The sequence below is a fragment of the Ceratotherium simum genome, chromosome 11, assembly GCF_057802395.1.
Source record: "Ceratotherium simum simum isolate JZ-2026a chromosome 11, ASM5780239v1, whole genome shotgun sequence".
NCBI classification, from domain to species: Eukaryota; Metazoa; Chordata; class Mammalia; order Perissodactyla; family Rhinocerotidae; genus Ceratotherium; species Ceratotherium simum.
Genome location: NC_141910.1, coordinates 66,381,529 through 66,409,454, shown reverse-complemented (window position 1 = coordinate 66,409,454; position 27,926 = coordinate 66,381,529). Strand labels below are relative to the sequence as shown.

Here is a 27,926-nt window from a genome sequence, read left to right as displayed (position 1 = left end):
CTTGACTGAATGGTGTGCCTGTGTTTTGTGGAAGGTAGAATTTGTAAGTGATTAACTTGGATATTTACCTGAGGAGATTTCTAAGGAAAGTGTTGAAGGTGCTGCCTGGTTTCTCTTTACTGTTTATAGTGAAATGTGAAAGAAGAGAGATGAAGAAGAAATTATTAAGCAAAAGGGAACCAGAACTTGAAGATTTGGAAATTCTCAGCCTATCTGTGTTGCAAAAAGTGAGAATGCATGTTCTGGAGAGAACATCAGGGGTATGGCTGGATAATCATTTGGCTATGAAGAGATTACAGGTATGACTCATGGATCCAATTAACCATCTCAGCAGAAATCTTGCCAGTTGGGACTGAAGGGGACAGAGACAGGACAAAATGAAGAAAGGCTGTTGGACTTGGGATTCTGCAGGTTGGGCCAATAGAGCCATCTGGCTGTGAACCTGTGTTACCCATGAAGAAAAGGGAAGAACGACCCTGAAGGCAGGTGAGAGGTTGGCAGGGCTGCCACTGCCACCACAAGCCTAGAGGGCACAGACCTGGGGGTGGGGCTGCTTCCTCCCTGGTTTCATAGGGTGAACCTGGGGGAAGGGCTGCCTCCCTGGTGGGTCCAGAGGATAGAGAATGGAGCCAGAGAGGGTTATTCTCAAGACTTAAAATCTAACAGAATTTGCCTTGTTAAGTTTCCGTCTTGCTTGGTACGGTCACCCCTTTCTTCTTTCTGATTTCTCCCTTTTGGAATGGAAATGTCTGTCCTATGCCTGCTCTGCCATTGTATTTTGGAGGCAGATGACCTTGTCTGATTTCACAGGTTCACAGCTGGAGAGGAATTTTACCTCAGCGTGTGTCACACCTCGAGTCTCACCCATAATTGATTTGGATGATATTTAGACGTGATTTTGTACCTAACGTTGATGCTGGAATGGGTTAAGCCTTTTGGGTCTGTTGAGATGGGGTGAATGTATTTTGTATGTGAGAAGGACATGAATATTGTGGGACCAGAGGGTGGAGTGTTATGGGCTGATTTGTGCCCCTCCCAAATTCACACGTTGAAATCCTAGCCCCCAGTACCTCAGAATGTGACTACTTTTGGAGACAGGGCCTTTAAAGAGGTAATTAAGGTAAAATGAGGTATATAGTGGGCCTAATCCAATAGGGCTAGTGCCCTCATAAGAAGAGGAGATTAGGACACAGACACATAGACCCCGGGGTGATGATGTGAGGACACAGTGAAAAGACGACCATCTGCAAGTCAAGGAAAGAGGCCTCAGAAGAAACCAAACCTGCCAACATTTGATCTTGGACTCCTAGCCTCCAGAACTGTGAGAAAATGAATTTCTGTTGTTTAAGCCGCTCGATCTTTGGTATTTCGTTATGGCAGCCCAAGGAAAATAATATGGTCACCAACATCAATTAAATAATTTAGTGGGGGGTTGGCCATGCCATTTTGTTGGAATTAAGAAGATAAGTCTTGGTTATTTGACTGATTTTGTTATTTCAAAGTTGATATTGTATAGATCCAACTTTAATTATATGTTCCTTCATCTCTGACTTTTTTTCCTGTAAAATCACTTTCTCTCAAGTCTATTGCTTTAATAGCCTGGGGCATATTTGCTTCTGAGGATCATATATCAAATCTGTTTTGTTTTAGACAGAATATCTTTCTTTCTTTGTAAAAAAAAATTATAGTGTGATTTTAATTGCAGAGACTCTTAGAAGGAAAAGCCTGCTTTGGATTCCAACAAAGTTTTCTCTTAGTAAATTTTATCTCTGTTGTAGACTTCAGGACCCTCTACTTGAAGGTTTGCTTTCAGACGCTATTTGGAGCCAAACTATCCCAGACTAGCTGTCTTCCACCAAAGAAATCATAGGACTAAGGAACCTCCCCTTTGGAGAAATTCTGGACCTTTCCTACTTCTCCCCATGAACACTCTAAAGAATCCTTCTTAACAGAGAGATCTTTTTTCCAATCCTGAGTTTTACATGCCCAGATTCCAACATTTAAACACAAGTACATATGAAAAAGTAACTGAAAATTCCTAACTGACTTCTCATTTTCTTTTCTTTTTTTTTTAAAGGTGTTAAGGCACCATTTCTTCTTCTTCTTTTTTTTTTTTGAGGAAGATTGGCCCTGAGCTAACATCTGTTACCAATCTTTCTCCTTTTGTCCTTTTTTCTCCCCAAAGCCCCAGTGCATAGTTGTATGTCCTAGTTGTAGGTCCTTCTAGTTCTTCTACGTGGGACACTGCATCAGCGTGGCTTAGTGGTGGGAGTAGGTCCGCACCCAGGATCCGAACCAGCAGGCTGCCGAAGTGGAGCTCCCGAACTTAACCACTACACCACCAGGCTGCGCCTACATCTCATTTTCTAACTGTAGTTACCAGCCCCAAAGAAGAGAAATGATGGTGAAAGGCTAAAAGAGAATCCTGCCGGTATTTGTCAATAGATTCAGAGGTCATCTTTGTGCAGTGATGATACTGTAGTTCCTGAACAACATTTCTCATTAATTTGCTTTTCTGGATAACCCGAAAATCTTTCTTGTTTTACCTGTTTAATTGTAAATCTTTAAAAAATATTGCAGAGAAACTCACAATCTAATGGAACACTATGTTGAACGTAAATGATTTTTGTTTTTTGATGATTATCTGGATTTTAGATCCCTATTAGAAGAACAAAAAATTATCCAGAAAAGTGTAGGAGATCAGAATAACTGTACACCAAGTAGAGGAGTTCCATAATGTCAAGAATGTGATTTGTCTGTTTTTCTATCTTAAAAGTAGAGTGTTCCCCCACACCCCTCCCCCTCAAGAAAAAAAGAAACCAAATAAACAAAACTAGACCTTTGTAGATCCTGGTTAATTAGGTTCCAGGGGATTTTGACCTCGTGGGTATTTTGTGTAGTTGTAGTTCTGGCTGATGGTGTATTTGATGCGCAGAGTGCAGGGGAACATAAGGAGCCCTGATTCTGTCACTTACCCATTGTGCATCCTTAGCCAAGTCATTCAAACTCTGATGGGGGAATAATAGTACCTGCCTCACAAATTTTCATGTGCATCAAATGAGATAATAGATGTGAATTTACTCTTTAAATCGTAACTGGGCTATGCAGATGTTAGTCATTATTTTCAAACAGCATCTGTGACCTAGTTTTGATTGTGGTTTACTTTTGGAGAGAAGAGAATTATAACTGCCTCTTGGCTCATCTGGAACAAACCTAATCCAGTGACTTTAACCGCCAATGATCACATTAAAGGCAAGCACCCTGCTGCAAGCAGAGTCTGACTCCAAGGACTACTCTTATTTTCTACATTCTGATTTGCGAATTAGTTATCAGTAGCATTTCCATCAGCATGCCAAATTTTGAAAATCCATTTAAATAAAAATCATACTCTCTGACAGAACATCACCTCCAGCTTCTCCCACTTTGTTCGGCACAGAGAAGGAAGATACTTCTTGGAACTTTTCCATGTTCAACTATTTCCATCATTTGGAAGGAACTTGCTTTTGTCACTTATACATTGTTTCTCGAACAATTTTTTGATAGTCTGTCCGTTATGTGTATTTTCCCATTAGGTGGTTTTATCTATGGGACTATTTTTTAGTGCCCAATTGCCATGTGGAAGAGATTCATCATTTAAAAGAAACAGAAATTAACCTCTTGTTCACAATATTGCACATCAGATGGAATTCTTCAGGGTGATCTCATTTTTCTGCCCCAAACTGTCCATTCAACCACCGTATCAGGCGGTCACTATATTGGTTTCCTGGTTCAGGGAGTATTTTGATAGAATTCAGAGAAGGGGCTGCATGAAAGACCCCGCCAATCTTGCCCACCTAGTCGACCTTTGCTAGTTTTGTGCATAGTTTAATTCAAACACCTTTTATCTGTCACCTTATCAATGTCTCTCTCTTCACTTGTTATATTGGACATTGGATTGTTTATAAATCTTTACTCTCACATCATTTCTGCTGCCTTCTCAAAATATTATTCCACAAAGTAACAGCACCTTTTCTTCTCTTGGCTGTGTGGTCTAGGCGAACGTTTCTGAAGCAATACTTCCTGCTGAGTAGCTCTCTGAGGATGAGCTTGTGTGATGCAGGGGAAAGGGCCTGGGGTTGCGTTTCAGGAGAGCTGGGTTTCGGTTGTGGTTCTGCCCGTAACTAACTCCAGTGTGTTGCCATGTTGCCAATGTCTCTAGCACTCTCTGGGCCTCCTTTTACTCATCTGAAAAATAAAAGCTTTGTAATAGCTATTCTCCAAGATTTTTTCCAAATTTAGATTTTCCATAGTTATCAAGTATACAGTATATGGGAAGAACATGGGCTTCAAAGCCCAGCAGCTCTGGGCTCTGTATGACTGGGAGAAGTTACTAAAATTCTTTAAGCCTCAGTATTCTTTATCTGTAAAATAGGGATGATCATATCCACCTCAAAATTATAAGGATTAAATGAGCTTATGTATATAAAACACTGTGATATAGAAAAGAGATGGTAAATATTGTTTCCCATCTCCTCTTCCCCTTATCTCCTGGGGGAAAAAAAAAACAAAACCCATGTATAAATGGAATCAGAAGCTTTAGGCATATTTTGCAGTGGAGGAGGAAACCAATCAGACGACTTGGCCCATTTTATCTTGCCAACTCGTGGAGGGTGTCGGGCTAGAGTGCAGCTCGCCAGGATTTCTGGTTCACTTCTAGCTCTCAGTCTCTCTGGCGCTCTAAAAGACTTTTCATGCAACATTGTTCAAATCCCTAATCATCTTTTCCGAGAAAATTGGGGATGCATTATCTGATAAAGGACACTCATGATGCAAAGACAGTCTGGAAGATGGAGTAAATATAGACAATGAGCTTCTGTAATTTCTAGGACTTTGGTGATTTATACAGATAGTGGAGCAGACAGAGCATTAGAAATTGAGACTGCTCCAGGAAAGCGGAGGTGCAGCTGTGACACCTAGGTGACTTTCTTCCCTACAACAGAAATGACCTACCAGTGGTGGTGGCTAGAGCACAAGTTGGTGGGGGTGGGGGGATGAAATGAAATGTTATAGTGGGAAATGCAAACTTCTATATTTAAGCCAAATGAAAAATTAGTCCGTTGTGCAGCTGGGCAGACATGGGGCTTAGCAAAGAGTAGCTATTTCAATAAATGTCTCAGTGCTTTGAGGTGAGTATGTGCTCTCTATAAACCATGTGACATGGCTACTGGAAAAGTAAGTTCAAAAGTAAAATGCATTGTCAGAGAAATTATGACTTTTTAAGACAAATGCCCTTTCTCACATGATTTGCCTGGTGAAGGCTCTAAGTAGAGCGTTGTGTTCAATTGCAGGGCTACTGATGAAAAGGAAACGGGTCATATTAACCCAGACGTGTCACTGGGGGCTTGTCCACGCCACTCATTTGGGATGCACTTTCTTATCTGTGGCTCAGGGAAGTGCTGCTCCCCCCACCCCAAGGACCCTCACGGACAGCTGTGTGTTTCATCCATTGCGTTGCAGCATAGGCTGTCCGTTAATCCATAAGAGTCATTCCCAGGTGGTGTCGATGCAAGCCATGGATTCCTTGGGGCACAGACTGTGTCTCGCTTCCCTTTGCTTCCCTGTTGCCTGTAGAAGAATATCATTAGTGCTCTATACCTGTCTGCTGAATAAATAGATCACTGAGAATGTTTTCAAAAGCATTTAATTACTCCTCGATTTGTTTGACAAATATTTATCAAGCTTCTCCTATGTTCAGGATACCACTATGCAGCTGCACCAAAATAGATCATGCAGAGATCCTTCCTCTCGGTCTCCTGAGTCTCTCATATGAAGAGTGGCCAAAGGAATTGGGAATATTTAACTAGGGTACTAAGGAAGAGTTTTGGCAGCGTTTCAATATTTAAAGAGCTGGGTTAGGAAGCATTTTCAGCCTGTGCAACTCCAGAAGGTAAAAATTGGCGTGATTTTGAGAGAGGATGATTTCTAATAAGAACAGCCCCAGAGATGGAATGGTTTGCCTTATAAAATAGCAGATTATGCTCCAGTGGCAGTCTTGGTGGCTGACGCCCATGATGACCCATCTGACCAGAGGGAATGTCTGCGAGGAAAGAAGATGGAGAGCCAAGCTCTGAGGTCTGCTTTGGTCTTAAAGAGTTGTTTTCCCTAAAAAAGTGGTTTCACAGAATGGACATTTGGTCCCAGGCTCTTACCTTTTTACGATAAAAATAAAACCTAAAGTCAAAATGGAATATAAGATCTACGTGTTGAGAAAGGTTTCTAGGGGTTGCCCTAATAAGACCCAACGAAGAGTTCAGTGGCCTGCTTGAGACGGAGTCATAGGGTCACCTCATTTGTTTTTGCTTCTCTGACAGATATAAATCTGATGCGTGTGAAGCTTTATATATGGACATAGCATCCTAAATAGGTCATGTTCCAGACACTGGGACCAACTTGCTGTGTGAACTAGTGTGAGCTCGTCACCTCTCTGGGCTTTGATGAAATAATCCTCAGGAACCCTTCTAGCTCTCACATACCAGGCTTTTTTTTTTATTCTGAAACGTCTTCTCTACTGACAGGTAAGTTACGGATTGAGTCACATAATGCCTTCATTTGTATATGCACGAAGATAAATGCAATTCCTTGCTCACACATGTAAGCTGTGCTCCAGAAATAACTGAGTAAGACAGTTTTGATGGCTATTAACCTGGTACCTGAAGAATTATGGAGAGTTTTACATTTGCTGGAAGGTAGAAAGGTCATTATTTATTTTCTCTCACTAGCCAGCTCTATGAACTCTTTTTACTCCCTGGATTGGTTTCCTGGCATTTCCCAACACTCGGAAACACATAAAATATGTTACTTGAGAAATTTAGCAGGCATGTTTCAAAAGTTGGGTGGAAACAATGTAGAAAAAGATATCTTTGTTTATTTGGAAAAATAAGTGGAACTTGGAAAAGCATAAGTTATTTTGAATTCAAGGGTTTGAATGACATTCTTGTGCTACAAACCAACCAGTTCTTTTCTATTTTTTAAATTTTTTTTGGCAAAGGTTATGATTTTGAACATGTAAACTTGGATTACAAAAATAGTCTCTTATTTTTGCCCCAGTTCAAGGTATTGACTCTAATAGGCCCAGAAAAGATGGAATTGATAAGAAGGGCAAATTGCTGTTGTTTTTACATCTCAGAGGAAACAACATCTCCAACTTCTGACAACTGTTTCCTAGAAGGAGTTGGAAAGTCCTAGTGTAGCCTTGCAAATAGTTGTACAAACACCATTGGGATGACCAATGACCACTTACAGACTTGGGAATAAAAGTCTGTTTGATTTCCGTGGCACTACACAGAAATCTGCAGCATCTTAGTAGCAATACTAAGAATGTTCACAACCACCATCTACTTTGCGTTATGAAAGTGGCGTCTACTAATTGCATCAAATTTGGAAAATAAATTTAACATAATGACCATGATAAGACTGAATAGCAGAGACTTTGAGAAAAAACATCCATGTCAGACTCCTTTATGCTTGTTTTTTGAGGGTTTTGAGACCAGACTGTACTTGGTGGGCAGGGAGGGGGTTTGCCATTGAGTGAATATTTGAGTCCTCAGTTTTCCTGGGAAAATTGATGTAAATCTTGGAGCAGGAAAAGAGGGCTCAAGAGATGGACCTTATGCATGTTTTATAAGTTAATTCTTCTAGAACAAACTCCCTGGGGTCAGTGGTCAGTCTGGCCAGTCTCTGAGGCACAGAGAAGCATGGTGTGGTTTAGTGGTAGGTGACCTGCCCTTGTTCTGCAGGGTCAGACTGGAAGCCAGGCCCCTGGGATCTGGCCTGGGAAGGGATGCTCAGGTAGCTCTGGACCTGGGGTTGTAAGTGATTCTTTCCACACCATTTGCCCTCATTGTCCAGAGTGCTCTGTCTCTTGCTGCATGTTGCAGTCTGGGTTTGGTGGTGGTAGTAGATATGGCGGTAATACTAGTAGTGGTATAAGACTGACAGTAATAATAAAACTCTCATCCGGTGCTTATTACACTCCAGGCACTGTTCTGACTACTAGGTGTCAACTCATTTTTTCCTCACAACAATGTTATGAGTTAGATACCAATATGTTCCCAATTTTGCTGGTCAGGAAACTAAGGCGCAGAGAGGGTAAGCAACTAGCCCAGGGTCCCACAGCTGGTAGGTGTTGGAGCTGAGGTGTGAGCACAGGTATGGTAGAGGCTCTGTGGAGAACAGAGGACCAGCCTGTGCCCTCAGGGAGTGTGGGGCAGAACCTGGAAAGCTGAGGGATGTCCTTTCCCTTGAGGTAGACGGAAGTGGCAGAGCAGTTCCGGGTAGAAAAGGCCAGCTGCACAGGAACGAGGGGCTGTCACAGGGTCAGCTTATGCAGAGGCCGCCTGGCAGGGGTGCCAGAGAAGAAATGGAGGAACTTGTCCCAGAGTCCAGTCAAGGCAGCATCTGGAGGCAGGCAGGGACCGCTTAGGGAGACCAGATTCTCACTAATGAGTTGGGACCAGGGCCGCATGTTGTGGGTAACGTATTAAATGTATAAAACACGATTAAAAAAATCGCTCATATTTTCATCACTGAAAGGTGACTACTGAGAACATTTTGGTATATATACATGTTTGTGTGGACATGCATATAAAATGTGTTTTTCTTCCATGTTATATTATGAAAATTATCATACAGAAAGTTGAAAGAATTGTATGGAGAACACCCATATCGTCTCCATCTAGATTCTATAATTATCATTTTGCTATACTTGCTTTAGCACATCTCTCCACCTATCCACCCCTCTATCTATTCGTCAATCTGTGTTATTTTCTTGTGCATTTTCTAGTAAGTTACAGACACCAGTACACTTCATCCCCAAACACTTCAGATCTTCAGACACACACACACGCACACACACACACACACACGTATGTATGATGTTTTTTTCATGTGGCATTATATTCTAAGCCTTGTTTCCTCTCATTGAAATCTTTTATGAACATGGTTTTTAGTGGCTATGGAATATTTTACTGATGAGCTCTATCACAAATTCCTTCAGCAACCAGGACACACAGTTGTGGAGAAGACATCCAACCTCCCTCCACTACGCTCGCCCACCCTAGGACCCTCGTGCCCACGATCTCTCCCCTCTTTTCTATTTCTGGGGGAGAACTAGCTGGACTAATGTTTGCATTGAGTAGCTGCACAATAAATATTTATTGAATAAATGAATTTAACCATGCCCACTTTGGGAACATTCACTGTTTCTAATTTTGTCTATTATCTATGTAAATATTGCAAGAAACGTATTTATTTGCATTTATAAGTTGCTTCATAAGAATTGACTTTAAGAAGGGCAATGATTAAGTCAAAGGTTATGAGCGTTTTACAGACTTTGCTACGTTTTGCCAAACTGTTTTCTAGAACGCCATTAGGATGGTGCTGCTTCCACACACTTTTGCAGAATTAGGCTTTACAGGTTTGGTAGCCCTCATTAATTTAGTTAGCTGTGTTACTCAAGATGATATATAAGGACTTAAGTGAAAACAAAAGGTGAGTGTAGACTGCATTGAGTCGGGTGTGAATGTGGATGTTTTATTGGATTTTGAAAAGTGATTCTCCTAAGCGATCTCTCTCGTCTCCACTGCAAACCAGTTTCAAAATTAGACGCTACCTCCCCCACCAATGGCTTCTTGGTCTGGGCTAGCGTGGATTTGCCTGAATAGGGATGTGGTCTGACCCAGAATTCCCAGTGACTGATTTAATCTCATCATCGGCACAGCCTCAGCTTTACTAGGTACAGGGTGCCGGTTCTTCTCACTCAGCAATGAGCGAACACTATGGCACAGAGAACTGCTTGATGATGAAAGACAGCGTAAGAATAGAGTGGCGCAGTTCAGTGGTAAGGGCTAAGATGCATAGGAATTCTGATATGATTTGGAGAAACATTCTCAATGCCTCAGCATCCAAATGAACTCTAATCTCCCTGAGGATCAGAAAACTTCGTAAAAATAACGATCCATTCTCACCTACCTATTAGTGGAAGGCCAGGATATTAGACAACTGAGCTCTAAATATACTTTAAAATACTCATGTCACTGCTTCGACGTGACACCTCTTCCTATACCAAACTTTTTTTTGTTAAACCTTTCCCCCAAAGCTCTTAAACCACACAATTCAGCTACTAACCGAGGCTCACCCTTTTGGATTTCCCCCACTGTACTGTGGTCGAGGTGCTAATTAGCAGGGAAAGTGCCAAATGGCAGGCAGCCAGAAGGAAAAGCAGAGAAGTCGGAAGACCTGCATGAACCGCAAATGGGATAACCTGGGCCGCTGCAAAATTGAGACACGCCTCTGAGGAGCTGTGCGTGCAAGTCCCTCACCACTCAGGAGTGTTGTCGGGTTGGCAGCAGGTTCCAGTCTCTTCACCTGTTACATGGGGATTATAATAACACCAAACTCCCTGGAGTGCCAGGAGGAGTAAATAAAATCAGATAAGGGCCACAGGCTAGGAAGCTACCCTTTGCTGAGCGCCCACATCGTGTCAGACACTTGGCAACGTTTTTCATTTAATTCCCACGTTGACTCTGTAAGGTAGGGGTGACTCACTCTGTTTGATGGATGCGTAAACCATGGTGGGGAGCTTGCTGAGCATCATACACCAAGTAGTCTGACCTCACCCCGAAGCCTTGGCTCCTACCGCTGAGCCCTTGTGCAGAAGTGCCTGGCATTTTGTGGGCACTCAATTATGTCTGTTATTATTGGAAAGGTCAGGAAAAAAAAACCGTATTATCTCCTTGTTATAAATGTAAACAACATATGTTTAAAGCTCTTGTAAGCCTTTGTGTTGTAGTTTTCAACATCTGATTTACCTGCCCTATTTTAACCAATTCACAGGAACCTTTGTTACGTAACGAGCACATGCTTTCACTCTATATAACTTAGGTTACATAAATCTGAAGGCTGCTGACTGCTGGCAATCTTTACAAGGTAATGAACTGAAAGATGCACTTTGAGCCTTGGGGCAGCATGGCTTTGGCCTAACAATTCGCTGAGTTCAGATCTTAGGAGAATAAGTTTGCTGCCTCCCTTCAATAATCCAACTGAAGCCTGGATTCCAAGCAACTGTGGGCGAGATTTAAGAATGATATAAACTTAAATAAAACAAGGCTTAAGCAGAAAGTCCTTGCAAACCCTGAGTCCACATTCCACCAGGATGACGTCATAGAAGACTGGGTCCAGGCAGCAGGCCTCTCGCTTCGGGTCCTGTGACCACTCAGGGGAGAGGGACGTGAACACAGAGATGAGACGTGACTCACAAGAGCCGAGAATCGCAGTGGGGCTTTCTGCGCCTGAATATTCCTAGCCATTGGCGAGTTTCTCAACTACAAAGATGGTCTCAGTAAAAAAACGCAAAATAAGAAAATTTTTGGTGAATCAAGGTCAAATTTTTTGTTAAAAGAAGAGTGAATTAGAGTTTAACTTCCTTCTCCTCAAAGAGAAAGATCTCTATGTGGATAAAAACACCCTGACATTTAGTCTTGTCTGTTTTGTTGATCAGTTGAATTCGGAGCGATAAGATCCAAGAAGGGGACAGGGTTTGGGGAGCCACTGGGTTCATTCCGCTCCATTGAAGCCAAGGCACACACGGCTCATGACCAAGCTGCCCCCAAGCTGGGTTTAGGCATCAGCTCTGCCACATGCTGTTCATTCATATAGTAAAGTGGGACCCAGGTCGAGTTACTCAACTCCTCTGTATCTCATATTTTCTCATCTGTAGAATGGGATAATAATAGCACCCACATCAAAGGGTTGTGTGCAGATTAAATGAGTTTTAAATATTAATTAAATATATAAATTTAAAGTAAATATGTAAATCTCTGGGAACAGGCCCAGGACATTGTAGGTGCTAAGGGTTTGTGACTCTTCTTCTTTTATCACGAAGGCGGGAGCGAGGTGCTGGGAGTGTGGGACATCTTTGGAGTCTGACAGGCCTGCTCAGAAACCCGGCTCTGCCACATACCACTCCCCGACCCCGGGCAAGTCACAGGACGTCTCTGAATCTCTCTTTTTCCTCATCTGTGAAAATGGGGATGTCAGTTCCTAACACTAGTAGCATTATGAGGAAAAGAACAAGATTAAACTAGATGGTACATGATGAGCATGGTGCCCAGCACATGGCTGGTACCCTCAACCAACATTTGTAAACAAAAGTAACACTTTGGCTTTAAGCACACGACCCCCCAGGCATCCACACACAAATGTGCAGGACTACTTTTATTTTTTCATTTTTAACTTTTTGATGTGTCAGAGAACCCAACTTAAAATCTCCAAACAGGTGAAAATTTAGGTTTCCTTTTTGGCAAATCACCTCAGAAAAGAAGTACATTAGTCAGCTCAGGCTGCCATAAAAAATACCACAGCCTGGGTGACACAAACAACAGACATTTATTTCCTCACAGTTCTGGAGGCTAGAAGGCCAAGATTGAGGTGTCGGCAGGGCTGATTTCTCTTGGCCTCTCTCCTTGGCTGGCAGATGGCCGCCTTCTTCCTGTGTCCTCCATGGTCTTTTTTCACTTGTGTGCATCCCTCTCTCTTCTTATAAGGACACTTGTTCATTGGATTATGACCTCATTTAACCTTGATTAGCTCTTTCAAGGCCTTGTCCCCAAATACAGTCACATTGGGAGTTAGGGCTTCGACGTGTGAATTTTTGGGGGACACTAGTCAGCCTGTAATGGGAAGACTCTATACCACTTTTTGCTTTCTCATTCATGTTGACTCACTCATTCGGAGAGAATTCGTGTTGTATTTAACTATCTGGAAGCCACGGAGAGAGGTCTCAGAAACCAACCCTGCTGGTTCCTTGGTCTGGAACTTCTGGCCTCAGAGCTGTGAGAAAATAAATTTCTGTTGTTCAAGCCGTTCGGTCTGTGATTCTTTCCTGTGGCCGCCCTAGCAAATGAATCCACTCGCTTATCTAAATAATAAGTACTTTCTAAAATTGAGCATCTACTATGTCCCAAGCAGCCTGTATTTTAAATCTTCCTTACAAGTCTGAATGTGTTGGTCCTACTTCAAAGACGATAAACTGGAATCTGAACCCCAAAGTCCTGCTCTGTCTCCTCTTCCATGCTTCATCTCTGATCATAAATCAAGAATCTGAAAAATCATGTCTGATTTTTCTGATGGCTTCCCTGGATCTTCTAAATAGTTTCTCTAATTAGCAATCAAGTCCAGACTCGGATCCAGTACTAGAAAGAGAATGGGTATATTCAAGCTCGTGTGAGAATCCTCTGGGACTTCTATGACTTGTTTTGCCACTGAAACATCCTGGACCTTCTCTTGCTTTGAAATATACAGTTGTAGCCAGAATTAACGCAACAGTTTTACTCCTGAAAACATTGCATGTAATTCGATTTGTAGGCATCGGAAAAGTATATTGAATGCAACAGAACTTACTCTTTAACCAAACAAAATAGAAATCTATTTTGTTAAATTTTATTTGATGAATTAATAATTCACCCAGTTGAAGTTTGTGTGAATCAGCTTTCTCCTGTATTGGTTTCTGTGGTTTAGCTCATGGAGAATTCTCATGTGTGTGATAATCCCATTTCCTCCCAGTCCCTCTCCACTCCCTTGGCTCTGACCTCAGGCAAGTCACTGGGCTGGGTGAGGCTCAGACAAGATCAAGAACATGAACGCATTTTGAAATCCTCGAGGGGCTGTGCAGATTGTTATTATAATACCGTCTGGGAGGAGTCAAGATGGCGGCGTAGGCAGACTCTGAACTCACCTCCTCCCGTGGACACAGCCAATTTACAACTACTCGTGGAAAAATTACCCCTGAGACAGAACTGAAAACTGGATGAGAGGAACTCCTGCAACAATGGACAATCCTAACTGAGGTGGAAGAGGCAGAGACCCCCTTCCGGAGAGGAAAAACGCCGCCTTCACAAGCCGCCAGCTTCACGGCCGCCGGGAGCAGCTCACAGGTACGCAGCCTCCCTGGAGGCGCAGGGCCATGAGCCGGGGAGCGCCCCCGCTGTGGGCATTTTGTGGACCCAGCACAATCGACACCAGCGGCATAATATCTGACTTTGCTGCTACTAAAACACTGGGGAGCACCCCCAGAAAACCTGGTTCACAAAGAAACGAAAACTGGCTCTTAAAGGGCCCGCGCGCAAACTCACCCGTTTCAGGAAGCACCCTAAAATCACCAGAAAGAAAGGTGTACAGTGCTTTGGTGACAAGAGACTCACCTAATAGGCCCTGAGTGCATCTCGGTGAGGGGTGAGACCTCTCCAGGGACTGGGACATTGGCAGCGGCCATTGTTGTGGCCTGGTGTGGGCGTGCTGACACAGACGCCATTGGAGTTCTCCCTGAGGCCTGCTAGCCCAGGGTCTGCCCCACCCGCTAGAGCACCGATTTAATCCAACTCAGCCAGGGCAGGCAGCCCACCCTAGAGACTGGCCCCACCCAACAACAAGCCCTCAGGCAACTTGTGGGCCTGCATAGATTGGTGACTGGATTCTCTGCAGCCTGGCAACTGAGCCAACTTGAGCAGGGCAGGGTGGGCACAAGGAGCGGGTGGAGAGTGTGGGGCGGTGGCGGAGTGTGTGGGGCTCCCGCCGTGGTGAGACTGGGTCTGCTTGGGGAGGTCGGGGCGCTCACATGGGGCAGGACTGTGTTGACTGTGTGTGTGGACCTGTGGGCGGCAGGGCTTCTCAGCCGCAGAAGACTTGTACTTCTCAAAGACCCACATAGGAGGTTTGCTCCACCTTCCAAAACCTGAAACAATTGGGTGCTCCTGTGCCTGAGGCCAGCCCCACCCAGCTGCAATCCTCAGAGAGCTGACAAGAGACCTAATAGGCTAGAGGCTTACAGCAATTGTAAGGCCCTTAGCCTAACAACCTGCCACACTGGGGGCCTACTCACTTACAAGAAATACTGCAACACAAATGTGATATTAGAACTTGCAACCAACTGTGCTGGGGCTCCCCACACCTGATAAAGAGACTGAAGGGCCCACAACAACTACAAGCAGCTGAGCATTACAACAGCTGGCCAGGAGCATAACTCAGCCTCCCTGGGCACCTACAGGGTGAGCAAACAGGCCACAACAGAAGGACACATGTAGCCCACATAGGGGTCACCCCAGGAACATTGAGAACTGAGGGAAGCACACGGGAAGCCTCCTACGGCATCACTTACATAAGGTCACCTATCCAAGAGCAGGAGACGTAGCTGACCTACCTAATACATAGACACAAGCACAGGGAAAGAGGCAAAATGAGGAGGCAAAAGAATACATTCCAAGTAAGGGAACAGGACAAAACCCCAGAAAAGGAACTAAGTGAAACGGAAATGAGCAACCTACCTGACAGAGAGTTCAAACTAAGAGTGTTAAGGATGCTCACTGATCTGGGGAGAAGAATAGATGAACTCAGTGAGAATGTCAACAAAGAAATGGAAGATATAAAAAAGAACCAATCAGAAATGAAGAATACAATACTGGAAATGAAAAATTCATTAGAGGGACTCAAAAGCAGAGTAGAGGATACAGAAGAACAGATCTGTGAGCTGGACGAAAGACTAGAAGAAATTACCCGAGGTGAACAGGTAAAAGAGAAAAGAATTAAAAAGACTGAGGACAGTCTAAGGGACCTCTGGGACAACATCAAGCGCACTAACATCCGTGTTATAGGTGTCCCAGAAGGAGAAGAGCGAGACAAGGGGGCAGAGAATCTATTTCAAGAAATAATAGATGAAAACTTCCCTAACCTAAGGAAGGAAACAGACATCCAGGTACAGGAAGCACAGAGAGCCCCCAACAAGATAAACCCAAAGAGGCCCACACCAAGACACATCATAATCAAAATGTCCAGAATTAAAGATAAAGAGAGAATCCTAAAAGCCGCAAGAGAATGTCAAGTTACGTACAACGGAAACCCCATAAGGCTATCAGCTGACTTCTCTGCAGAAACCTTACAGGCTAGAAGAGAATGGCACGATATATTTAAAGTGCTAAAAGGAAAAAACTTACAGCCAAGAATACTCTACCCAGCAAGGTTATCATTCAAAATGGAAGGAGAGATCAAAATTTTCCCAGATAAGCAAAAATTAAAGGAGTTTGTCACCAAGAAACCAGTGCTAAGAAATGTTAAAGGGACTGATTTAAGGGGAAAAGAGAAGACCACAAATAGGAAAAATTATCTATTTCCATGATTAGAACGTAATGGATACAAATGCACAACAAAGAGGTTAGATATGATATCAAAAACATGAGGGAGGAGGGGAGTTAAAGAGTACAGCTTTCAGACAGAGGTCAAACTAAAGTGACCATCAATTCTGTATAGAAGAAAGGAACAGAGAAGGACTACTAAAACACTGAGAAAAAAAAAAGTTAAAAAATGGCAGTAAGTACATACTTATCAATAGCTACTTTAAACGTCCATGGACTAAATGCTCCAATTAAAAGGCATAGGGTGGCTGACTGGATAAAAAAACAAGACCCATATATATGCTGCATACAAGAGACACACTTCAGACCTAAAGACACTCACAAACTGAAAGTGAAGGGATGGAAAAAGATACTCCACGCAAATGGCAATGAAAAGAAAGCTGGGGTAGCAGTACTCGTATCAGACAAAATAGACTTTAAAACAAAAACTGTAAAAAGAGACAAAGAAGGGCATTACATAATGATCAAGGGAACAATCCAACAAGAGGATATAACACTTGTAAATATCTACGCACCCAATGTAGGTGCACCTAAATATATAAAGCAATTGTTAACAGACATAAAAACAGAAATAGACAGTAACACAATAATAGTAGGGGACTTTAACACTCCACTTACACCAATGGATAGATCATCCAAACAGAAGATCAATAAGGAAACATTGGCCTTAAACGACACACTAGAACAGATGGACCTAGTAGATATATACAGAGCATTCCATCCAAAAACCGAAGAATACACGTTCTTTTCAAAGGCACATGGAACATTCTCCAGGATTGATCACATATTAGGCCACAAAACAAGTCTCCATAAATTTAAGAAGTTTGAAATAATACCAAGCATCTTTTCTGACCACAACGGTATGAAACTAGAAATCAACTATAGGAAGAAAATCAGAAAAGCCACAAATACGTGGAGATTAAACAAAATGCTACTGAACAACGACTGGGTTAACGAAGAAATCAAAGAAGAAATCAAAAAATACCTGGAGACAAATGAAAATACGACATGCCAGAATTTATGGGATACAGCAAAAGCAGTTCTAAGAGGGAAGTTTATAGCGATACAGGCCTATCGCAACAAACAAGAAAAATCTCAAATAAACAATCTAACAATGCACCTGAAGGAACTGGAAAAAGAAGAACAAACAAAGCCCAAAATCAGTAGAAGAAGGGAAATAATAAAAATCAGAGCAGAAATAAATGAAATAGAGACCAAAAAAGCAATAGAAAAATTAATAAAACCAAGAGCTGGTTCTTTGAAAAGATCAACAAAATTGACAAACCTTTAGCTAGACTCACCAAGAAAAAAGAGAGAAGGCACAAATAAGTAAAATCAGAAATGAAAGAGGAGAGGTTACAACAGACACCTCAGAAATACAAAAGATTATAAGAGAATACTATGAAAAGCTATATGCCAACCAATTCGACAATCTGGAAGAAATGGATAAATTCTTAGAATCATACAACCTTCCAAAACTGGATCAAGAAGAAGTAGAGAATTTGAATAGACCAATCACCAGTAAGGAGATCGAAACAGTAATCACAAACCTCCCCAAAAGTAAAAGTCCAGGACCAGACGGCTTCCTGGTGAATTCTACCAAACATTCAAAGAAGACTTAATACCTATCCTTCTCAAACTCTTCCAAAAATTGAGGAGGGGAAGCTCCTAACTCATTCTATGAAGCTGACATTACCCTGATACCAAAACCGGACAAGGACAACACAAAAAAAGAAAATTACAGGCCAATATCACTGATGAACATTGATGCGAAAATCCTCAACAAAATACTAGCAAATCGCATACAACAATACGTTAAAAAGATTATACACCATGATCAAGTGGGATTTATTCCAGGGATGCAGGGATGGTTTAACATTCGCAAATCAATCAACGTAATACACCACATTAATAAAATGAAGAATAAAAATCACATGATCATCTCAATAGATGCAGAGAAAGCATTTGACAAGATACAGCATCCATTTATGATAAAAACTCTGAATAAAATTGGTATAGAAGGAAAGTACCTCAACATAATAAAGGCCATATATGAGAAACCCACAGCTAATATCATCCTCAATGGTGAAAAACTGAAAGCCATCCCTCTAAGAACAGGAACCAGACAAGGATGCCCACTGTCACCACTCCTATTTAACATAGTACTGGAAGTCCTAGCCAGAGCAATCAGGCAAGAGAAAGAAATAAAAGGGATTCAAATTGGAAAGGAAGAAGTGAAACTGTCACTATTTGCAGATGACATGATTTTATATATAGAAAACCCTAAAGAATCCACCAGAAAACTTTTAGAAGTAATAAACGAATATGGTAAAGTTGCAGGATACAAAATCAACATACAAAAATCAGTTGCATTTCTGTACACTAACAACGAAGTAGCAGAAAGAGAAATTAAGAATACCATCCCATTTACAATTGCAACAAAAAGAATAAAATACCTAGGAATAAACTTAACCAAAGAGGTGAAAGATCTGTACACCGAAAACTATAAAACATTTTTGAAAGAAATTGAAGAAGACACAAAGAAATGGAAAGATATTCCGTGCTCTTGGATTGGAAGAATTAACATAGTTAAGATGTCCATACTTCCTAAAGCCATCTATAGTTTCAATGCAATCCCTATCAAAGTTCCAACAACATTTTTCACAGAAATAGAACAAAGAACCCTAAAATTTATATGGAACAACAAAAGACCCCGAATAGCTAAAGGAATCCTGAGAAAAAAGAACAAAGCTGGAAGTATCACACTCCCTGATTTCAAAATATACTACAAAGCTGTAGTAACCAAAACAGCATGGTACTGGCACAAAAACAGACACACAGATCAATGGAATAGAATCGAAAGCCCAGAAATAAACCCACACATCTATGGACAGCTAATCTTTGACAAAGGAGCCAAGAACATACAATGGGGAAAAGAAAGTCTCTTCAACAAATGGTGTTGGGAAAACTGGATAGCCATATGCAAAAAAATGAAAGTAGACCCTTACCTTACACCATACACAAAAATTAACTCCAAATGGATTAAAGACTTGAATGTAAGACCTGAAACTGTGAAACTTCTAGAAGAAAACATAGGCAGTACGCTCTTTGACATCAGTCTTAGCAACATCTTCTCAAACACCACGTCTGACTGGGCAAGAGAAACAATAGAAAAAATAAACAAATGGGACTACATCAAACTAAAAAGCTTCTGCACAGCAAAGGAAACCATCAACAAAACGAAAAGACAACCTAACAATTGGGAGAAGATATTTGCAAACCATACTTCTGATAAGGGCTTAATCTCCAAAACATATAAAGAACTCATGCATCTTACCAACAAAAAAACTACCAACCCAATTAAAAAATGGGCAAAGGACCTGAACAGATATTTCTCCAAAGAAGATATACAGATGGCTAACAGACACATGAAAAGATGTTCAAAATCATTAACTATCAGGGAAATGCAAATCAAAACTACAATGAGATATCACCTCACGCCCGTCAGAATGGCTATAATTAACAAGACAGGAAACAACATGTGTTGGAGAGGATGTGGAGAGAAGGGAACTCTCATACACTGCTGGTGGGAGTGCAAACTGGTGCAGCCACTATGGAAAACAGTATGGAGATTCCTCAAAAAATCGAGGATAGAACTACCATATGATCCAGCCATCCCACTGCTGGGTATTTATCCAAAGAACTTGAAAACACCAATTTGTAAAGGTACATGCACCCATGTGTTCATTGCAGCGTTATTCATGATAGCCAAGACTTGGAAGCAACCTAAATGCCCATCAAGGGACGAATGGATAAAGAAGCCGTGGTATATATACACAATGGAATACTACTCAGCCATAAGAAACGATGAAATCCAGCCATTTGTGACAACATGGATGGACATTGAGGGTATAATGCAAAGTGACATAAGTCAGAGGGACAAGGTCAAATACCGCATGATTTCCTTCATTAAGTAGTAGATAATAACAACAATAAACAAACACATAGGGACAGAGATTGGATTGGTGGTTACCAGAGGGGAAGGGGGGAAGGAGGAGGGTGAAAGGGATAATTCGGTACATGTGTGTGGTGATGGGTTGTAATTAGTATTTTGGTGGTGAACATGATGTAATCTATGCAGAAATAAAAGTACAGTGATGTACACCTGAAATTTTTACAATGTTATAAACCAATGTTACTGCAATAAACCAATGTTACTGCAAAAAAAAAAAAAAGAAAATACTGTGATATGAATGACAATAAAAACATAATATATCAAAAAAAAAATAATAATACCGTCTAGATGGGTGCAATTTATGATTTTTCCTAGGATACCAGTCTTCATTTCTATTTATTAAGCCCTAATACTGTAGCTTCTGACCACGTCTTTATAACTTAATAGCTAGATCAAAATAATCTCCTGAGGATGGATCTTGTCTAATTATCCTCGATTTCCAGCACTGTTGCCACAGCCTGGGGGACAGAAAGCTTCTTAATAATTTCTTGCTGACACAGGGACTTTCAGGCAATGGTGGTGAGATAAAGATGGATTGCAAAATCCCCCTCTCTCAATGACCAGCTGAAGAAAAAACGTTGTAAAAGCCAAGAAAGATTCGGCAGCAGCAAAGTCATCAAACACGGTAAGGAATAAAATGTGATGTTCTATACTGTGACAGGGCAGGTCTAAGGAAGGAAACAGAAGATTCCTGGCACATCTTGGCATTGCTCTGACCCACACCCACTCCCACCCCCAGAAGTTTACAGAGAAAGAAGATGAATATAGAAAATTATATAGTTTCCCATCAGCACTGCTAAATTAGAGCAGAATGAGAAGGTCTTTCATAAGATAAATCCCACCCCATGGGAGATGGTTAAGAGGCTTCTCTCTGCTCTAAGAGGCTCTAAGTTGGAGGATACAGAAGTTTTCTGGGAGAAATCCTGTGAAATGCTCAGATGTGGCAGCCAAATGCTTGGCACCTGCATGTTATGGGAATCCCAAGCTGAAAAAAAATAACACAAAACTGGGTCCTGTCTGCTGAAACTTAGGGGTACACGTCAGAGGCAAATACAAAACAGCTCTGTGGAAACTCTTCAACCCAATGTTCAAAATCGATTCTTGTGGAATTTGCTGAGTCTTGCTTTGTGGCTTAGTAGATGATAAATTTTTGAAGCTATTCTGTATGTGCAAGAGAACCAGTGTATTTTGCATAGTTCTCTCCTATTTCTGCTTAGTGGGGCACTTTCCAAGTCTAGGCACCACTGTCCTGATTTCTAGTTTACTGGCACCAAATTGCAGAGGCACACACTTGTAAATGTGTTTGTGTGGGTTCTGTTCTCCATTACAATTCTTCTCCATTACTTGTTAACTTCAGAGAATGATTCTTTTAAGAGATTCAAATGATTGTTGGCGAAAGTGCGGTTTTAGGTCATTTCGACTGTTTGGGCGTCTCCATGTCCAGTGGAAGTCCTCTGAAACCCGCCAGCAATCTGATCTGCTTCCCCTACATTAGATCTATTTTTATTGTGATTCTTGCTGTTATCACAGTGAGACTGGATAGCTCTCTCGTGAAGGGGGATTCTGAAAGATGAGAACGGTGTGTTCTGACTTTCTTCCCCTTGTCTTAGGGCCATATGAGCCAGCATGAGGCAGCTGGAATCTAAGGGCCAAAGACCCCTGGGGAGGATTGGAGTTCAGTGTCAGGGCTGCTGGCTCTGTCATCTCTCCTAAGGCAGGAGTTCTCTTTTAGAGTCCACACTCAGTGTCTCTGTTTTCAGTAGGGGATTTCTTTCTCTGTCTAGATTGCATGCTTCTCAAGGGCATGATCTAGGACTTATGTTACTGTGAGGAGTCAACTGACAACTGTTGGAGGTTTCCTTGGCTTTAGACGTGTTCAATATCTCATGAAATCCTCACTGCAGTTGGCAAAAGTGGTCTCAGAGCAATGAAGAAATTTGCCCACGGTCACATGGTTAGTGGCAATGCTGATACTCAAACCCAAGCCTGTGCTCTCTCCATCATGCCATGCGCTCTGCCAGGTGGCCGTCTGAGGTCAACACTCTCAGCAAGTGTTCATTGGATGGTTGATGATGATGGTGGTAGCAGGGTAGAAAGGTTGGAATTCTATGAACTTCTTGATAATCCAGAATGAAGCTTTGCTTACCAAATCTCAGAATGCTACACTGAGGGGAAAACCCTTGGACCCAGAGGACAAATGAAAGGAATGCACTTCATGTCAGATAGAAATCCTCAAGAAGGAAATCTTGGGAGGAATATTAGAGGATAGAGTGCCTTTGCAGGCCAGATCTCAGAGCTTCAAAGTCAAAGATGCATTGCCTACAGGATAATGGCAGTTAGGGTAGCAAGCAAAGTCCTTTACAACCTGCCCTTTGCCTGTGGGCCCAGCCTCTTTTCCTGCTACCTCCCCCACCCACCCAACAGGAACAGCCTGCTGTTCACTGCCTCACCACGCTCTTTCATGCCTCTGTACCTTTGCTCATGCGGTTTTCTTTGTCTAGAATGCTCCCACACATTCCAAAGCTCCCCACACGTTGAAAAACACTGTTTCTCCCTTAAGTCCAAGCTCAGATGTCTGCAAAGCCTTCTCTAGGCACAGTCCTTCTGATACAAGCTTTTCAAGGGTAGACATCCTGTTTGTCTCTCCATCTCCAGCGCTTAGCACTATGCATAATGCACATAAGACCCTAAAATAAGCATTTGTTGTGAGGACGAATGGATGAATTCCTGGCACAGCAAGGAGAGGCAGTGTGGGGCGATGGAACCAGAGCAGTGCTGATGATCAGAAGACCTGAGCCCTGGTCCCCACACTGCTGCTTCTTGGCTTTGCGACCTCAGACTAATCACTTACCATCAAGACTTAGCTTCCTCATCTCTAAAATGAGGATAGTGTTTAAACCTTGCTCACTGGGTGTATGGGGGTACAAACAAGAGGAGAAGTGTAAACTGTAAACTATGATACAGGATTGGCAGTGGTTTGAGAAGTAAAATCCAGTATTGTTGTTGTTAGTGCCGTCGAGTGGATTCTGACTCCTGGCGCCCCTGTGTACAGCAGAGTGGAACCCTGCCTGAGCTTTCTGTGCCATTCCCTCACCTTCCAGTGCTGTATCAGACAACACTCCACTGCTATTCACAGGGTTTTCACGGCCAATTTTTTTGGACGTTGTGGCCAGGTCCTCTTCCTAGTCTGTCTCAGTCTGGAAGCTCTGCTGAAACCTGTCCACCATGGTGACCCTGCTGGGATTTGAAATCCTGGTGGCATAGCTTTCAGCATCACAGCAACACGCAGCCACCACAGTGTGACAATGACAGACGGGTGGTGTGGTTCTCTGACGGGGGAATGAACCCGAGTGATGGTGGTGAGAGCACAGAATCTTAACCACTAGATCACCAGGGCTGGCTAAAATCCGATATGTTGATAAAATTAAAGACTGATAAATTACACTACATTAAAATTAAGAAGCTCTGGGGCCCGGCCCTGTGGCTTAGCGGTTATGTGCGCGTGCTCTGCTACTGGCGGCCCGGGTTCGGATCCCGGGCGCGCACTGACACACTGCTTCTCCGGCCATGCTGAGGCCGCGTCCCACATACAGCAACTAGAAGGATGTGCAACTGTGACACACAACTATCTACTGGGGCTTTGGGGAGAAAAAAGAGGAGGATTGGCAACAGATGTTAGCTCAGAGCCGGTCTTCCTCAGCAAAAAGAGGAGGATTAGCATGGGTGTTAGCTCAGGGCTGATCTTCCTCACAAAAAAAAAAAAAAAATTAAGAAGTTCTGATCCTCAAAAGACCACAAAGGAAATGAAAAGACAAGCTACAAACTAGGATGTAAATGTAACATCAATAACTGACAAAATCTTAGTATTAAGAACTCCTCAAATCAATATGAAAAATCTACCCAATAAATATGGGCAAAGGCACACACAGGAATTTCACAGAAGAGGAGACACATATGATGAACAAATGTGTGAAAATGGAAATCAAGCCTACAATATGATACCATTTTATATCCATTTGACTGGCAAAATTGAAGAAGGTTGACATTTTGTTTTGGAAGGAACATGGATCAGTGGTGTTTCTGCTAATTTACTGTGTAAGTGTAAGCTGCTATAGTCATTGTCAAAAGCAATTTGTGATTCTTTTATAAATTTGAACATTCACATACAGTTGCACCCAGCAATTCTCTCCTAGGCGTGTACCTGAGAGAGTCTTGTACATGTGGACCAGGAGATGTGCATTCACAGCAGTTCTCTCTCTAATAAAAAATTCACATAACTGGGCCGGCCCGGTGGCTTAGCATTTAAGTGTGCGCGCTCTGCTGCTGGTGGCCCGGGTTCGGATCCCGGGCGCGCACCGACGCACCACTTCTCTGGCCATGCTGAGGCCACGTCCCACATACAGCAACTAGAAGGACGTGCAACTATGACATACAACTATCTACTGGGGCTTTGGGGGGAAAAATAAAATATAAAATAAAAAAAACAGAAAGTCTGCATCTTAAAAAAAAAAAAATTCACATAACCTGTGAGTCTGTTGAGAGGAGAATGGATTAACAAGTTGTGGTACAGTCACACAAGAGAATATTACATAACAGTGAAAATGAATGAATTTTAATGACAGACTGTCTGGATAAATGATAACATGATTGTGAGTGGAAAAAATAAGTCTGATACATAGAGTATGATAATTCTGTGGAGTTAGAAATTAAGAAAACTAAAAGATAGATTGTTGTGCATACACATAAATGCAATATAACAATGAACACAAAATTCAGGATGTTGGTTACCTCTGGTGGGGGAGAGGAGACAGAAAGGTCACATACGGGAGAAACAAGACCAATGTTACTTACTGGAAATGTTCTAGTTCTCGGGTCAGGTGGTAGGGTCATGGAAGTTCTTTACATTATTAAACAGGTAAATAAACACAAAAGATGCAAAGTCATGCAAGGCCCAGTGATGGCCAGACAGGGTGCCACTGTTGGTTCAATTCAGTTCTGTGTATCTTTTTTCAAACACACGTTTGTAACGTTTTTACTGTGTGTGTGCACGTGTGTGTGTGTTTGTGTGCATGTTTCTGGTGTTTGGGAAAGGGAGCTAGAAAGAGGAACAGAGAAGGGTAGGGTGGATCTAAATCAGTTTGTAATGGACCACAAACGAAAGAGAATTATCACTGCACACAACGTACGATCTTGGGGAAGTTACTGCCCTTCTGTGCCTCAGTTCCTCCATCTCTGAAAAGGGGAATGGACTCAGTGGCTCAGAATTCCTGAGTCTCTATGGCTCATCTCTACTTCCCTTCTCACGCTGCAGACATTTTTCTTAGGCTTCTCTTCTCTCCGGGTTTGTCTCCTCTGTCCCCGCCTCAGAGGCTGCGCCCTGGGCGGGCAGCGCAGAAGAGGAGCAGAGTAACCACGTGCTGAATTCTGGCTGCAAATCCACACTGGCATCGACAATTTCTGCTCTGACTGTCCAACCACGTTTGTTAATCACACAATTTAGTGCCCTGTAAACATGGCCACTGCTTCACTTCCCCACAAACGTTCTTGGAAACAGCAGCCATGGAAGATTTGTTTCTAGTCATGAACCAAATATGAAGGTCATATGATTTTGTGATTTTTCTCCTTCCCAAAGAAATATGGGAGGCTTCAGCAGGCCAACCTTCCAATTAATCCTACGAACAGCTGCCTTCGAGGTGGGTGAGCCTGAATATTATTCACTTTCCTAGTCGTTTATCAAGGAGAAGAGACTGTCCACTGGTCTCCAACAGCCTTAATTCACTGGAGGCTAAAATGTAGCGCAGCTGGAAGACCCTTGATTCACAGGCAAGATGCAGAACGTTACCCGTGCCCACGTTTGCTCTCAAGTGGAAGGGACGTTGAACGATTGGACTGGGCACATGGGTGCACTGACTCACACACTCACACGTAGTGCAGGAGTCAGCATCTTCCTGCTGGGCACAGGGGATTAGGGTGCTCAGGAACCCCCCCACCCCCAGTGGCTTTGCCCAGGTGCACTTGTAATTGCTCCTGTTTATTTTTGGCTGCATTTGTCTAATTCTTTGCTCCACTGAGCCGTAGGCTTTTCTAGCTGTAAACACAATTGGATGGTGGCCTACCTCACACAAGAAGAACCATAGAAGGCAGACAGACTCCAAGTGGGAGGAACCTGCTGTATCACAACAAAATCAGCAAAAAAGCCAAATTTACTAACTGATTTGGAACACGGGGACAAGATGGGGGAGATATGGGAATTTAAGGGGCGCCTACATGGGCCAGGCATTGTGCTAAGCCCCTTATATATGTTATTTCAGTCTGCACAATAACACCGAGGTAGGCATTATTAATCCCATTTTATTGATGTGATTCTTGCTCTATGACTGGTGTGGGTACCACTCAGCAGGCACTTGGTACAAAGTGGGCACTGGATATATATCTGCTGAATGAATGGATGGACGGATGGGTGGCTAAAATGAGGTGCCCTCACGTATCTCCACACTAATTTTGAAATGCTTCTCTATTGTGAAGTGGTGTTTTCAGGATCCTGGGAGCATGTCACTCTCCCCCCTGTCTAAGTGGGCAGAGATCTCTTTTGGTCAAAATTTCCCCAAATGCCACTAGTCTCTGCCCGATGGATTCCTGGTGATCAGAGTGGATGCAAACAGAGAAGTCCTCCACCTTAGCAGGAAATAGATTTGTTAGGGACAGAGTGATGAATTATTTTCTGGAATGGCAGAGACAGTGAGCTTAGATGGTAACATACTGAGGGAGCTCAAAAATCAAGCAAAAAAAGGAGAAATGACACCTTGAAGGGCTGGGCAGATCCTGAACAACGGTCAGGGCTCCACATAAGAGAGCAACGATGGGGCCACCTCATAGATTCTCTCCCCGGAAGGTGACTTAGGAATTTTTATCCCAGTTCCCAGAGAGGGAAATGGAGAAAGGTCTTGTGTACCTGGAAGGGACACATTCAGGGCCACTGTTCCCCACACCGTTGTGTTATTGGCTTCAGGCCAGACACTGTGTCCTGAGCAGGGAGCTCTGACCTAGGTGATTCCAGCCCAGGCCCTCAACTGTCACACCCCTCCTCGGGGCTCCCGGATATCTGGGTTCATCCAAGATCTCTCCTGGGCTTTGACCTGTACATGCATCTGTCTCCCAGTTCTTACCCACCTCAAACTTCATGTCTGAATTGAATTCATCATCTTCCCTCGAACCTTCTGAACCATCAGCTTTTGCTCTGTCCTCTGAGAGAGTCACCAGTTCCCATTCACCTAGGCTGAAGTTTTGACATCATCTTGTATTAGTCATGGTTCTCCAAAGAAAGAAAACCAATGGGATGTTTACATATAAAGAGATTTATTATAAAGAATTGGCTCACACGTTTACGGAGACCGACAAGTTCCAAGATTTATAGGATGAGTCGGTTGGCAGGTTTGAGCCCCAGGAAAAGCTGATGTTTCAGTTTGAGTCCAAAGGCAGGAAAAGGCCAAAATCCCAGTTCAAAGGTGGTCAGGCAGGAAGAGTTCTCCCTTACTCAGAAGGGTCAACCTTTTCATTCTATTCATATCTTCAACTGATTGGATGAGGCCCAACCACATTAAGGAGAGCCATCTGCTTTATTCAGTCTTCTGGCTAAAATGTTAATCTCATCCAAAAACACCCTCACAGAAATACCTAGAATAATGTTTGAC

At 42.7% G+C, this 27,926-nt stretch overlaps 1 long non-coding RNA gene across 2 annotated transcripts in view; it reads left to right on the top strand.

Moving 5' to 3' along the window:
- LOC147916028 (uncharacterized) overlaps positions 1–27,926 on the top strand; it is a 143,653-nt gene that overhangs the window by 58,779 nt on the left and 56,948 nt on the right. The window contains exon 1 of one of the 2 annotated variants that reach the window (XR_015553685.1): positions 5,211–6,554. The exons of the other annotated variant lie outside the window; for it this stretch is intronic. This is a non-coding gene — a long non-coding RNA (uncharacterized LOC147916028). Of the gene's footprint in view, positions 1–5,210; positions 6,555–27,926 lie in introns of those variants that run through there. 2 annotated transcript variants of the gene reach the window in all.